Below are 13,724 nucleotides of genomic sequence, written 5' to 3'. Positions count from 1 at the left end.
GAATCGACAATTGCAAAAACGATTTGGGTAGGATTTGTATACGATTTTGGTATAAGTAGAATTACACGATACATTTATATAAAGTTTCACTTTAACTCATCAGTTGAGCGTACAAACGACTTTAATAATTTATTATTTTACAAGTGTTATTTTGTAATATTTTTGTTTTATAAAAGTTTACATTATATAATACATGTGTTTAATTATACTATCTCAGAGTAATATTAACTATGATGGTTCATGAAACCATCAATTCATATGCATATATTTATATACTTGCAAATAATTTGAGACCGAGAAAAAGCTTTTGTACGTCATACAAACTAAAAAGTTCGTTGAAAAGATCAATACTACAAATTCGTTTGTCGTAAAATTTAAAAATAATTTTTAGTTCCTTACAAAATGTGTTGTATTACATAATAAATATATTTAAAACGGATGCTTAATGTATATATGTGTCTAGTACACTTATATTATAATAATTATACAACTTATAATATTTTAAAATATAAATTGATTAATATTTATTGCATAATATAATTTTCAAATAACTTAATAATCGTATTTTCTTCTAAACCGATTATCAATCTGTTACTTAGTACAAACAGTTTAAAAAAATAATCAATAGAAAATCATTAATCATTTTTTTATATTAGTTTTTAATTTTAATCATTTAATTATGTTTTTAAAATTATTTATTATTTATAAAAATAGTGTTAATATTATTAATCAGTTTTTAAACAGGTTATTTTAATTCTCAGATTTAATAATCTATATTTTTTTCTTATCTGCTGTTTTTTTCTAACCATTTATTTTTTATTCATTGGACATTTGGATTTGGTATTAATTTGAAATATATATTTTTTTACATAACCTTTTTAAGTGTATATTATCCTTGAAAATGGTTAAAATCAGAATTCAATTTACGAAATGAAAATCGGAGAGAAGGAGTGTTGAGCAACATGATTTGTGAATTCACCTTGTTTATATGATGTTATAGTATTGGTATGTTAGATGATAATCATTTTTTCTATTTTTGTAGTTTCAAATATAATTTTAAACCATATATTTTCAAATTTTTGAAATTTGTATACTACTTATACTACAAAACGTAGTGATTTCAGCTGTTGTTTTTCAAATGAGAACGCCACTTTTTTAGTGAAATTATTTAGCTGATAATTTTTCTCAAAAATTGATGTAATATCTAAGTAACTATTTAAAATTTATAAGAGTATTTTTTTATTTATTGAAATGCGTATGTAATAAGAATAACAGTTCATAAAAATTATTTATAACAAAATATAAAATACTTAGCTATAATATCAGATTAAGTATTTATTATATTTTTACATAATATTATAAATCTTATAGATTAGTATCAATTACTAAAATTTGAAAATTACCATAGTTCTCATATCTTCCAAATCCATATTATTCTCAGTACACAAATTTAAATAATTCAAAAATTTCCCATTTGAATTTTGATACTGCGAACTTTTCATAAAACTATATCCACAAAATAATTTACAGTAGAAAAAGGTAGTTATTGGCATTTGAAAAACAGAAGTTTGTACTTCTACACGACAGTAGTATATTAAGGTTTAAATACTACAAAAAAATCTGATTTTGAATAACTGTTTTTTCATATGAAGAACGAATGAGTCGAGAGCAACATGCTCGATGAATCATTATGTATATTGTATAAATCAATTCTTACAAACTATAAATGGCTAAATATAGTAAAAACCGTACACTGCACGTTGCAGTCATTGTCAATAATAATATAGGTAATTAATAAAATCAACTTTTCCCGACATCGGGATTACGAATTACTATTCTCGGCGCGCGCATTGCCGTCGTGTGTGCGAGTACTCGTGCATGTGCACTCGTGGGCGCACGTGTATATATTTATATACTACTATGTACAAGCGTGAATTTTACACAATCGTGTAGAAACGTTCTGCGTATATATACACATATGTACATGGTAATAATGATTAAACGTGTATAATATACACATACAGGTGAATTTATGATTATGATTTCTCAAATTTGTATACAGTATAGATTATATAGGTTGGGTGTGTTGCAGCAGTATATCCTTAAAAACTGATATACCTACCATAAATTCCAACCATAATATAAGCTAAATAGCCTTGTTATACCAATTTCTCAAATGTTCAACAACCACAGACGAATGCATACAACTATTTCATTAGAGATTCCATTCTCTAAATTGTTGCTCATCGCAATTGTTATGCCTAACACACCTACATTTCATTATTCTTAAACCTTTAAGTGCAAATCTATTATTTTAAATAACAAAAATAACGATAATGAAAAAAAATCTTTAACAACACGAACTATATTGGCTGTGGTTAAAAATTGAATTAGTCGTTATACGAGTATAACGACAAAACTGCAATTTAAAAAATATCATAACAAAAAGTACCTTAATAAAAAAAAATCTGATGCCGATAAACATGATATTACCGACGTACATAATATATTATATTATAGGTATATAATACCTATAACTACATGGTACGTATGTAGTGTATATAATATATACACACATATATATATATAAAGGTACTCTGAAATCGATGTTATAATGATATATTATGTCATTCGTTTCAAGAAAAAGAAATAGTCACCCTAACTCTGTATCGCTCTGTATATTATGCTTAGTGTTTGGCGGCGGCAGAAAGGCGGTAAAAGAAACTGAAAAAAAGTCCCAATAATAATAATAATAATAAAGTGTGATAGAGGGTTACGGCGGTGGCGAAGAAGCGGCTTTTGTGAGAAAGCAAAAATCGCGGCGACGCGATGTGAACCGAAGCGGGTGGGCGTGTCTGGCGACCAATAGACAACGGTCGCGGCGCCGCCCGATCTCGACGTTTCCCGCTGCTGACCGACACCGACTCGAACGGCCATTTTTCCGGCCCTCGCCGCCACCGCCGATTTTTTTCCACCCGTTTCTCGACAGGCAAATCAAAAAACACGTACACCGAAAACATCGCCGCCGTTTTACTCGCCCGCACAGTGTTTGACTACTCTGTACGTACGTTACAGATACGCGACGACGATGCGTGTTTTATACATGACCGAAAAACTTTAAAAATTTTACAACTTATCATACTTTTGCGAATGGTTTTCGTATAGGTACATATAGGTACAGGATAAAATGTTCGATACGAAAGTTTTTCTATTTAGAAAAATCTAAAACTTTTAGCCGTTTTTATATTTGTTTACAATATTTTATGGTGGTGGTGGATGAGGGGAGGGGATCAAATTAAGAAATTCAAATGAGAATCTATTATACATTTACGCAATCATGACGTGAAGAATTTTTTTTGAGTGTTTCGATACATATATAAATCGAAATTTGGGCAAGTAGTTTATGAGTATTACATAAGTATTTAAAGTTTTGTTAAGTAGAGTGAAGTGATAAGAGAATACTAGGATACATCATAAAATGTGGATTTTCACTACTCTGATCACCCAAACTTTAAATACTTATAACTCACTACTCGCCTGAATTTCGATTTTTGTCCATTTAATCCATTGTTCTTCACATTATGATTGAAGATAAGTATATTATTGATACTATATATTATGCATTTTTCAACTTGAACCCCAAAAACCGCTCTAAAGTATCGTAAATGTATATAAATTATTATGAATAAAAAAACTTTCGTATTAAAAGAGTTTCTCTATTATAAATAATAATATAATAAAATTCCTATATCGTAAATGTTGAATCGCTTTTCATACACATTGGTAATATATAGTTGATAAGTTTATAAGATGTCTGTGAAACGACGAATACATTATGTTCCACTTGGCACTTACTATACATGTACATAATTTATAGTATATATTTCATCATTATATCATCGGCTGCACTATACGCACGTACTTAGCTATATTACGTATATATATATTATATATCATCATTTTAATATATACGATGTCCTATTCGTCCATTATCAATATCGTGCATCATGATATAAATAATGTATAATTTATTAAAATTACATTATATTAACCTGAAACTGAATAATCTCATTATAATATTCAAACAACTCTTAACTCATTACTACCATAAACTATACGATAAAGATAGTCGATGAGAAGCTAAATATATTATATAAGATCCTTTCCAAATCCCTCGACCACTATAACTGGTATAGATCACCAAATTTATATAAATTACTTTTAATGCTTTTTATTTATAATAGAATATTATCCGATTTCCTCAAAGTTAAGTTGAGTATGCTCACTCAAACTTACTCAAAGATTCAGTTGTACGTATTGCAAAATAGTAAATATACATCCATTATGGTTTTTAATAATTATAATATGTTATAATTATTTATATAAAAATATAAATAATATCATATAATTTAAAATTTAGAACCAGTGAGAGCTATAGCCCTTCCTATAAATGTTCAAGCACCCTCACCAGCCCCATCACCAATGAAAAATATAACAGCAAGTTTTATCTTATTTGTGTAAGAATTTTATTAATATTATTTAAATAAATAATTTTATTTCCTTGAATATTTTTATAATTTTAAATATTTATACTATAGTCAAATATCGATATAATAAGACAATATATCATACAGCGCATATTATACTTATATTTTTAAATAGGTCATAATATTATTTAAATAAAGTTATTTTACTTAATATATTTCGTGATTATAATATCATTATTTTGCTATTTAATATTTACAAATGCGTTTTATTTTAAAATCATTTGAGACGTTTTATTGCGTCACTATGTCAGGATGTCATATCTTCGAAGGTACCTAGTTCATACATTTTAGATTAGATTTACATAAAGAGTTGATAAAAAATTATTTGTTACACGTGCATAGTATAAGCAGTGTATAACAATATATTTAATTGCATTTTTTAATAAAAAATGTTCATACATTTTCTGACAACGTTTGAATCTAGAATGTATTATAATGAAAGATATTTGTACATATAAGTGCATCCATTGAATTTATAATTATTTTTAGTTCAAATTTTCAAAATAATCTGTATTAAATACATGAGTATTTATGTTGAAATTGCCTATAAACTTATGTATTATTTTTAATAGAAGTATAATACTTTACAAAAAATATAAGTTCCCTACAATAAGTACTTTTAAAGTCTGTGTTAAAATACTTCTTATTTTACATTAAAAAAAAACATTACATAAGTAGTATTTTAAAATATTGATAGTTATTAAAAAGTTCATACATATTATTTATTTAGAATTTAGGTTATAAAAACTACTGAGAGTATTTTAAAAAGTTAAAAGTGTGCTATAGCTATTTTATGTAAAATCAAATGCAATTATTTATCTGAGTATTCATTGTTTTTTTTTGAAAAAATCCTAGCCTATGTACAAAAAGTATCTGTTTCACTCCGTGCCCAATGGAAAAAATTATAGTTTCGTGCCCGAATGGGCTATAAATTTCAAGGATTATAATAGGTACCTTATACTCAAATAATATTATTTATATGTAATAATCGTCTGAACTATAGACTTTAGTGGATTTTATAGGGTATACATAAACTTATATACCTTATATACCTATAGTTATATATAAACATTAAATAGTCAGTCACCAGTCACTGCAATAAATTGCATTACAAGGTTTTAGCAGATCACTTGAATGTTTAAATTTCAGACTGGTGGGGCATTTATTTTTCGATTATTTTCAAGTTCTCTATGCTCCTCCAGGTTCTCATAATAATCACTAAAAAATTACGGTAGCTAAGTATACAATCACTCTGGAAAATTAACTATCCATAACACAATATGACGTATAGATATAATGCCTATAGACTACACGATAATATAGCTTTACACGTAGATATAATATATGTAATATAACCAGGTATAATATACCATATAGTCGGTTCAAAAGTATAAGTACCTATATATTTGCGAACATTATAGCAGGAATTTAAGATTTTATATACGAATACAAATTTCTATAAATTATACAATTTTAAATAAATTACAAATATTTGATAGTAATGGAGTATATTTATTACTATTTGTATAGCTATAGTACATTATAGTACAATAATATTTGTGTATATATATATGTTATGTACAATTAATATACATAACTACACGTTATTATTATTCGAGGTGGATATATTATAAAGTGTGATGATCGATTTACATTTGAATCTACGACCATTATGGTTGATACGGTATATAAATATACAATTAATATATATATATATATATATATATATATATATATATGTAGTATTAAGATATTAAAATACACACTAGAAATAAATACCTATTATTTACTTATATATGATAAAGTCATAAATGTATTTGTTAAACATAATAGTTTGTTACACCAATAACTTATTAGTAATAAACCAATGGTTTTCATTATACTATATTGTCATTTTCTGCAAATATACATACTATAGTGTACAGAGAGACATAGAAACGTTTTTAAGTTTTTGTAATCTTTCAATATATAATATATCTATATATCTGTCATTTATTATTTTCAATTAGTTTAACTCGATTTAGCTCAATAGCACAATTTAAAAAATATGTTTTATATATATGTACCTCTATATACTTATCTATATATAACTGTTTCTTTAAATTAGTATAAAATATTTATTTTTAAGCCAATGTTTTTGACATATTTTTGTCCCTTAAAAAAAAAAAACTAAATTTGCAGCAAAGGCACATATTATGTTGTTTTTTTTTTGTATTTCATACAATTATAATTAATAATTATACATAACATATTTAGACATATATAATTTAAATATTATATAATATACTTTGGTAGTTCGGTACCTACATCTATAACCATGATAGATTATAATCATTTGAAGGATTATATTAGGATTTTTATACATACGTACGTAGCTGATGGTTTGAAAATTTGAAATTAAGTTCCTAACATTACCATAACAAAAGCATATTGGCCATACTGCAACATATTTCTCTCTCATTAGTTTATATTTTTATAAATACATTTTAAAGGGGGCGATATTTACCTTACAACTGTATTTCAGTTTTGCGTGTACAATTTATACCTACTTAATTAGTTTTTTTTAATTTATCAAGAATTAATTTTAGATTATAATAACAGTATACCCGGCACTTCAAGCAAATGCATATTTTTGCATATTTTATGGGTTTTTTACATTCCTAATTGTTAATTTTAGTTTTATTTTGATTTAAAAACGAAAAAATCTATAAAAATATATAATATATATATATGTGAAATTTAGATGATAATATTATACAGAAATAATAAAAATATATATATATTATTAACAATCAGTTTGAAAATTGATTTAAAAAAAAAATGTTGAAATAACAATATGATATGATACAATGTTTATTAACTTTTCATTATTATGGTTTATAAATGGATATAAATTAAAACTCCTTAACATAAACTTCATAAATTAAAAATGTATAAATGAAAATGTTTGAACATATACCTATAAAATTACCTTTATTCTTAGATTTTTTGTTTCCAAATAATGAGGGACTATACATTACAAAATTATAAAACAGTAATTTTTTTCAATTATATTTTTGAATTGTGTTTGTATTTAAACATTTTAATAATTGTAATACTATATGCCTTATATTATTTATCTGATTTTTTAATTTTTTTTTTTATATAAAATAGATGCTATATCTAAATTATGTATTTATACATTTTTTCAAAACGGGGTTTGATTGTTTTTTATTTGCTAAGTAGATACTAGGTACATACAAGACTTGTATACTTAGTATAGACAATATAGTATAGTTTACTAAATATACTACTTAAAGCATTTTTAATAAAAAATATGAAATCTTAAAAAACGTATCTACATTGTTACCGTCGAATCGTTATAAACTGCTCTATTTTACTTTTAAAATTCAAAATTATAGTACCACTATATAATAAGAATATAATATGGTGTTACTTAATGTACTATTATACATTATACAGATAAGAAATAAATACTCGTGTGATGTAGTTACGTGATTAAAAACAAACATAAATAATATGAAACAATTTTTGTTAGGTACTTAAATAAATTAAGTATGTCGTATATATTATTATCATAGCTATATGAACAGCTAAAAAAAGTGTGTAATTATGGTAATCTAAATAATAGCCAAAGGTGCATAATACAGATAAATGTTTATGTTTTTCATATTTTATTTTTGTTGAACATTTACAATAGATTCAACAATCTTAACATTTTCTGTTCAAACAACACAAATATTAATACCTATACATTATGTTTATTGTGAATGTACATAAAGCATAATAAATATAATATTAATAATCGTATTGTTCGTACTAACCTAAGAAATCATTTCCTTCCAATTCGAAATTGCTATTATTCCCTAAATGTTGACATCTTCCGTGACACACATATTTCATAATTATATCTATTATCTTTCATCTTTATCTAAATATTTGTCGAGTTATCTATTCCCAGTACTATATATATACAAGTATATTATAACTTGTAAGTAAACCTCTAACAAAACAACAATTTTTTTGTTTCAGTTTTAAAATAATGAAAAACTACGATGAAAAATATCGACTGCGTACCATGTTTTTACATAATAATATTATTATTGTGGCGTACCCTGCTGGAGAATACGGTAAGGTTACAGGATTTTGTATTTTGAATTTTATTATATTATTCTTTTTGGTCCACACATTTTATACTGAGGACACACTGGGAATATGGGGAAAAAACAACCACGACGAAAGGGTGTGGAGGGTGGGGGTTAAACCGAGTGACAAGATTGGCCGGCGTGCGGTTCGTAGCTCCGCCGTTTTATGGATTTTCACTCGGTATCGACCCAGACGCGCGCGAATGTCGGCGGCGGCGGCGGCGACCGCCACTACCGTGGGGGAAGTAAAAAAAAAGAACCCGCGTGTTCGTACGATAATATCGTACATGTTATTATATAGAATTCTTGAAACTATTTTGGCCACCCCTTCGATTTTCATATACAATCCACGAGCGACGTACCAAACTGATGCTGTAACAGTTATTTCAAAACACGCGTACAGATACGTACACAAAGATCTTTAAGATGCATATATCTATTGTCATCATAGTTATATACCACCATATTATGATATTCTTCATAATATCATATCGAATCGAGTGAATAAAGTGATTCTTAGAGGCCTGTGCAGCTTTTTCCTAATAAGTTGTTTTAGCACCACGCTTATGTACCTACAACAATATACCTGTATACGATTGAAAAAAAAAATAACGATGTTTTACAATTGCTCTACAAATGCTTAAGTAGTGATGCGAAGAAGCTTGGACAATAGTCCAATACGAATTGTATAGGACACCTTACCTAAATAGAAATTTACATTTTACTAAAAACATAACAATATTATATGTTTGAACGCTTGTCGTTGCTTTCTTTTGTAATCACCTAACTTAATTCTGCCTAAATAATGTATATACCGTAGGTTATAGGTTGATTACCCATATGGCCATATGTGATAAGTAATATTTAGCTTAATACTGTCATACTCAAAATAGTATAATATTTACCTATATATATATATATATATATATATATATATATATTATACAATAGTTGTAATTTCAAAACGCGTAGACAAAGATCTTTAAGACACACATATAGCCATTATTTAGATATATTATAGGTATCGGAGCCATAAAATATTTTTCATAATATTACATTGAAACGACTTAATTTGTTTTTTGAAGCCGGCTATTTCCTAATTAAATGTTTAAAAAACATCACGCTTGTAGTATACGATTAAAAAAAATTGTATTTTAATTTTTTAGCATTTATTTTAGTACATGCACTATGCATGTAACACAATACTTTAATAGTACAAATAAACTTTCATTAGTTCAATATGGATAGACTCCTATTATTAAACACCGCTTAGAATATTAACATTTAATGATAATATTTAATAATATTCAAGTGTATCAATTTATTTTGCCACTGCCTATTATCATAATTTTTATGATAAATCATAACGTATTGCTTACTTCTTAAGCTTGTCTATACATATGGGCTATTATAATTTATAGCAGATACTAATAATATGGTGTTTGGTATCTTATATTTTACTAAAAATATTATCTCAAAAGTTGTATAAATAGATATGTATACTTTATGTACATATGCATTCTAGTACTCGTTTGCTTTTTATAGAAGGTTGTAAGTTATTGTAATTGATATTATTGATTGATCATGTAAACGTAAATACTACTAAAGGTATAAATATATACATCATTACTATTAATTATCAAGTTCACTAATTAAAGCTGCAGCAATTTAACAACGCATATTGCATAGCTAATATAGCTACTAGTATTTATTCAACTAATACCAATGATATATACTCTGAGTATGGAGTCTACTCTATGTTGCTAGGCTATTATGTATTTTAAAATGGAATATATTAAGGCGCAAATATAATATTATGATTAAACTGTAATCAAAATTAATACTAATATTAATTAGCCAAAAAATTACGAAAAAAAAGATACGTACAGTTTTGATATAACATCTGGTCTACGTATGAAAAAAAAATAACATTCGATTGTTGTCCCCTAGTCTGTTGACAGGCTAAAGTGCGGTCGACAAAATTAACAAGTTATCTTATAATACCTTTCAGTTCTCTGGTCAGTTTCACGAGGACACCTTAACTGAACCGGGGCTTTTGAGATCAACAACTAAACCAGTGTTTCTAATTTTTTATAGCCGACGAATCTGTTACACATTGAAATAAACAGCGTCCCGTCCTAGTAAGATACGAAGTCATCGCACAGTTTCCGCACTACTTTCGTTAGATTGGTAAAAGGTCTTAACAACCTACAAACGTATTTAATTGACATTCAATCCACGGGGACACTTAACAAAAACTGATCACACAACAACAAATCGGAATGATAGGAGTAGATTGAGACAAATGATGAGAACAATGTTGTAAACACAAAAACAAAAAAATAGCAACCCATTTTAAGAAAAGCGTTCTTTTTTGTACACTGTATGCTATCTGCTTTAAATCTTCACAAAAGGAAAAATATAATGATTTTAATTAAGACACGAATATTGAAACTTAATCCTAGTTTAGTCATCCGAAAATTATTAATAATTGTTTATTATGTTATTCGCAAACCAATACAGCATCTGTATAAATACAACCACGTACAAATAGTTGCTTAAATTAAAAATTGAGTTTAAAATTTAGATATATTTTTCTAAAAAAAATAATAAATTATAATGTGTAGAATCAATTGCTTTTTGTGCTGCTCAAAATCTCCCAGAAGATTTATTATTAGTATCACCTAATAGTTATACAACGCATATACATAAGCTTTTAAAAGTTAACATAGGTACTTAAATAATTAGTGGAAATAAATCTCAGTTGATAAAACAAATGCACAAGCTTATTCTAAATTTTTAAATAGTGACATAATAATAATTTTTAGTGTTAGTACTTAGTATGTATTAAAATATTATTGATTACACATTGCACAGATATTCCTATACGCTTATCTAGACGTAACAATCACACTATAATAGAATAATTTATTTCTAAATGTTATTTTAATAAACGCATTTCAATACTACCTACATTCTTACTATTGTATTTCGTTATTAAAACACAAACTAATTCACTGGTAGTTGAACGCTTAATGTTACATATAATTAGATATTTGGATTACAATTTATACAGATTGAATATGTAAAAACGAAAATATTGTTTTAACATAATCAGTAAATAAATTTGTTATTCGAAAACGTCAATAATCGCTTTTAATTTTTATAGTTAATTTTTAAAATTACTGTTTAATAGTCAGGACATGTTTTCTTTTTTATTCGGTGACTAATAAAATAGTAATTGACTAAAAATTAAAACACACCTAATATAGACATATTTATCTCGTGGAGATATTTGTGTTCTATTGCATTTTATTTAGAACTGTGCGAATAGATGAATAACGCACAGTTAACGAATATGAACAGATTAATTGCACATTGTTACCGCTTAATCGAAGTGTTAGTTGGGTATAAATGTTTAGACGCATACGTAATTGATTTGGGTATGAGGATTCGATTTGTTATCAGGCTGAATATTATTTAATTTGAATTGCGCCTTACTAAATTGTGTGCAATTTAAACGATGAACCACATTAGCAAGGCTTTGATTATATTCACATTATTTTCACAACCTATAATTTATTTATCAGCAAATAAAAAGCTTTGTAACATATCAACTAATAGCTTGATTGTTAATATTTAGTCATCAAAAAGCATAATCCGTAATATAAATTAGTCAGTTGTACTTGTAATTAAAATTTATAATTTTACATTTTTCTTCTTGGATAATTTGTTTTTATATACACGTTAGGGTGTATACTTTACATGCGCTCGGAGCTTATTTGTGGTTAATCATCAGGGATTTATTGCTGCCGCTTTATAATAATCCCATAATACACTTATGATATAGCGTAATGAATATTAGTTGCTTGTTTAATTTAATGATATATTTTGATACGCAAAAAATTGTACATCTTAAAGTGAACAAAAATAAGAAAAAAGTTATTTATATCATTATTGTTTTTTATATTACGAGTTTAAATAAATATATATACGTATATATTAACGTATTTTCCTTAGATATTATTGGTCAATGTGATCATAATATAGTTATTTGAATACAATTTTTTTTTTTTTATTTTTATTATTTTTGAATATTTTGGTAGTAATTATAATTAGTTATTTATCATTTTGTTTTTGTTACCCGTATTCGATAATGATAGTTTTTATTAGTTAGCTGTCTAAAAAACACAATGTATTGGCTTTGGTTCCTTATAACATAAAGATGTGTATCAACGATATTTTATTGTATGCGCGTTAGTAAAATAATGTTATCATAAATGTATGGCTAAAATATTTTTTTAATAACTTTAGTAATAGGTATGTAATATTTATAGACTGTATAGTATAGCTTTCAAAAATGTATTAGATTATGATTTTTTATTTTATAAATGATAAATTAGTAATTACCTATTTCAATTCATAATATTAAGTTGTTGAATTGTTATTAGTAAATATACTGCTTCGTAGTTATTATACACATAAAAACATTAGTGTAGTATATTGAATTTATGCTATAGTATCTAATACTTATAAAATATATACTTATACATAAATAAAACTTTTTTGATATGCACACTATTTCGCTCGAACTATTTCAGAAGTAACATACTCAACAGTTATACACTTAAACATAACATACAGACATTTAATGAAAAATTGTTTGTCCGATTTGAAAATTTAAAGGTAAAATATTAAATTTATATATTATAAATTAAATTAAATAATTAATTCACATTAGATATTTTATATAGTTCTATACACTAAATAGTTATAAAAGAAACATTTTATTAAGGAATAACAAATAATAGGTATCTAACAATATTTAATAATAAATCTATACAGTATATATTATTTACTGTGCCTAACAATCAACATAATATAATATTTTCTTTATAAATTATAGAAGATTTTAATATTTTTTAAAATAAACGTCATCTTCCATTAAATCGTGGCAAAAATGAAAAAAATCTCAAAAAATAATAAATTTATATTTAACTACTATTCGAGTTACCAAAAAGTAAATACTTTG

Source organism: Rhopalosiphum maidis, chromosome 1 (assembly GCF_003676215.2).
Source record: "Rhopalosiphum maidis isolate BTI-1 chromosome 1, ASM367621v3, whole genome shotgun sequence".
Classification (NCBI taxonomy): Eukaryota; Metazoa; Arthropoda; class Insecta; order Hemiptera; family Aphididae; genus Rhopalosiphum; species Rhopalosiphum maidis.
The sequence above is the reverse complement of the archived record's forward strand: the minus strand, read 5'-3'. Positions refer to the sequence as shown.